Here is a 3,841-nt window from a genome sequence, read left to right as displayed (position 1 = left end):
TACATCCGTGAACATGTGCCAAGTCAAGCCACTCGAAACATTTGGAGGAGGATACAATATCATGATAACACATCACAATCGTTTTAATGCATGTTGACATCCAAGATAAATCATTATCCACTCCTAGCTACTTAAGCATGGCATGAGAAACTATAGTCTCTAAATGTCATTGCAAACATGTTTGATCGTAATAGGCTTAATGATGGCTACTAGGTTAAACATATTTACAAAAAACGAACAAGTTGAGTTCATACACGTTTCTCTCTTCCATAGCCAGTTCATCAAATATCGTCATTATTGCCTTTCACTTGCGGAACCAAATGATATGAAAATAACAATAGTGCAAGAGTGCCATGGACTAAGCTGGAATCTGCAAACACATTATTCAGCAGGAGAAGACAAGGTAATATGGGCTCTTTGTTAGATCAATTACAATGAAAATGAGAGCCACCGAACATTTTCCTTGTGGGCTTCTCCTCGGTATGACTCAATAAAAGAAAAAGAATTTCAAAGAAACACACTGAAATATTTTTGGAGTTTTTAGTGTTTTTCTTGAAGAAAGCAAATTAAAGAAAGAAAAACAAAAATGGAAAAAACTATTTACACGGGAAAGCTCCCAACAAGCAAGAAGAATCGAGAAATATTTTTCGGTTTTCTTTTAATACTGCAACTAAATAAACTAGAAAGAAGAAACCAAAAAGAAGCAGGAAACTTTTTTGGATTTTCTCAAAGTTTTCAAACACACTAGAAGAAATAAAGAAAAATAAATTTAACATGGACGATACAATGAAAAAGTGTGAAAACCGACAACTGGCATGAAAAGTGTCAACATTAATATAATGTCGGTGGTAATACGTACTCCCCCAAACTTAGGCTTTTGGCCTAGCTTGGTAATCACCATCCCGCCCTGCATAGTAATCAGAGTGGTAGTTCACAGAGGCCCTTGGTGCAGCCTCCTCAGCTCGCCGAGCAACCACAACCTCTGCATTGTGTGCGCGGGCCTCGCTCTCAAGAACATAATAACCTCCTTTCCTGTGGTAATCAAAGAGAGCAGGAGCAAGCAAAAAGGTGTGCACAACGGAAACTTTATTGAATAGTAGGTTATAAGTACAATCAGTGATCTTGCCCTTAATGAACTTATGGAGCTTCATGGCCTCAAAGTCTAAGTACTGAGTAGGTAGGACAGGGTCACTAGGCCAAAGTGATACACCAAGCTCCCTTGCTAAATGTGAAGCATAAATCCCACCATAAGAATATCTACTACCAGCATTGTGTTGCAATCTGCGTGCAACAATCGCTCCAAGGTTATAACATTTGACACCGGTGTGAGCAGTGTGTATGAGGCTCAAGTCAGGAGCACATACTGTACTACAGTCTTTTTTGCCTACAATGCATTTTCTGTTAAACAGTGCAAAGTATTGAATTGATGGGAAATGAATACTTTTTATTCTACCTTGTGTCACGCCTTTGTTCTCACCATAGCAAAGACTAGTTAGAAATGATTCATACTCAAACCTTGGTGGTTCGTCCAACAAACTCCAAAATGGAATTTTACGCACACCACTAAATGCGTCTAGAGGCGCGGTGATCGAACCGTCATAAAGTTTGAATGAAACTCTAGACTCACGAGGATGAAATTTAAACTCTTTAGTAAACGATTCTGTGAGACTGAGATGCTGGTTGCACTTAACTTCGATGTAGGGACCGAGCTCAGCATTGTAATCATATTGCTCAAATTCTTATTTAATACCTGCCATCATCATGAAATCGTTGCATGACCATAAGCATGATTTGGTGGCGGCATCCCATATTGAACTTGCACTTGGTTCAACATAAGACTGGCGGGTTGAGCCACTATTAGAAGATGCCTCCGAGGACCTCCTCCTCGAAGAACTCCTTCCAAAGAGGTTCATCATATTTGCGTAAAAAATTTTGGAAAAAAATTGGGTCACAAAATTTTTGTCAACAAATCTTCACAAGATTGATAGCAACTACTCATAAGCATGCATAGAGGCTATATTGAGCATTCAAACTACTTAGAACTCTAAGAATTCAACATGCAAGCTCATCCACAGAAGCACCAAGAGTAGCTAATTATTCAAAATATAATCCACTAAAGAAAAAACTAATTGGACAAATGGAGGAGTCAAAAACCAAGTAGCAATCCCCCAAAATAGTTTCGGAAATGGATTTTCGAGCAAAGAGATCAAAATCCGTGGGTTTGAGAGCAAGAACACGAGAGAGAGAGAGAGAGAGAGAGAGAGCAATGGTGAATTTTTTCTGGAGGTAGGTGGTGACACGGGCTAAAGAGATAAGTGAGGGGCCCCACATGGGGACCACAACCCATCAGGGCGCGCTTGGGTCTGCTGGCGCGCCCAGGTGGGTTGTGCCCACCTGGTGCACCCCCTCTGATGTTATTTGCACTAGAAAATCAGAAATATCCAAAAAAAATCTCATTAAAATTTCAGGACGTTCTGAGGACTTTTATTTGTGGGTCACGGAAAATCCAGAAAATAAGACAAACATGGCATTTTATTTTATTCACATAAGAAAAACAGAAAACAAAAGGTAAGGACAGAAGGTAGTGCCTACTAAATTCATCAACTTCATACCTCTCAAAGATGATCCATTAATAAGGTTAATCAAGTCTTATTAATAACCACCTTGGATTAGCATGAAACCTAAGAACTTTCGTAAAACACTAAATTACCTCAACGGGGATATGCATGTCCCCAACAACAAGTATATCATATTTTTTTGGCAGTTGGTAGAGGTGGTTGAAAACTTCCAATAATGATTGTCGGAGATTTTTCAATAACATTAATACCATTCACTTGGAATTATTTCTTCAGCAAGTGCACCGTATGCTCATTACAATTGATATGAAAAAGTGATCTTGCTTTTATTAAAATCAAGAACAGCTCCTGCAGTATTTAAAAAGGGTCTACAAAGGATAACTGACATGTTTTCGTCCTCGGGCATCTCAAGAATAACAAAGTCAGTTAAGATGGTATCATTTGGAACAACAACGGGCACATCCTCACAAATACCGATAGATATGGCAGTTGATTTATCAGCCATTTGCAAAGATATTTCAGTAGGTGTGAGTTTATTCAAGTCAAGTCTTTTGTATAAAGAGAATGTCATATCACTAACACCAGCTCCTAATTCAGATAGAGCAGTTGTAACATAGTTTCTTTTGATGGAGCAAGGTATAGTTTGTATTCCCGGATCTCCAAGTTTTTTAGGTACTCCATCCTTAAAATAATAATTACAAAGCATGGTGGAGATTTCATAATCAGGTATCTTTCTTTTATTAGTGATGATGTCTTTCATATACTTTGCATAAGGGGCCATCTTTGAAATATCAGTCAAATGGGTGCCCAAAAAGACTAGCCTAAGCATTTCAGCAAAGCGTTCAAATTCTTCATCACTTTTCTTCTTAGTTGATTTAGGTGGAAAGGGCATGGGTTTTTGAATCCATGGTTCTCTTTCTTTACCATGTTTTCTAGCGACAAGGTCTCTTTTATCATATCTTTTATTTTTTTATGTTGTGGGTTATCAAGATCAACAGTTGGTTATATCTCAACATCATTATCTGGTTCTTTATCATTGTTTGGTTGAGTTTCTTCATGAACATCATCATCATCTTTTTCATTATAACTAGGTGAATGCTCATTACCGTATTTAGTTTTAGCAACTGAGATAGAAACATCATTATTATCTTCAGGAGCCTTTTCTACTTCAGGTTCACTAGAGGTATGCAAAGTCCTATCATTTTTCTTTTTATTTTTATTTTTAGAAGGACTAGGTGCATCTGTCACAGCCCCAGATCAGCCCT

The sequence above is a fragment of the Triticum dicoccoides genome, chromosome 4A (assembly GCF_002162155.2).
Source record: "Triticum dicoccoides isolate Atlit2015 ecotype Zavitan chromosome 4A, WEW_v2.0, whole genome shotgun sequence".
Classification (NCBI taxonomy): Eukaryota; Viridiplantae; Streptophyta; class Magnoliopsida; order Poales; family Poaceae; genus Triticum; species Triticum dicoccoides.
Note: the sequence above shows the minus strand (reverse complement) of the source record.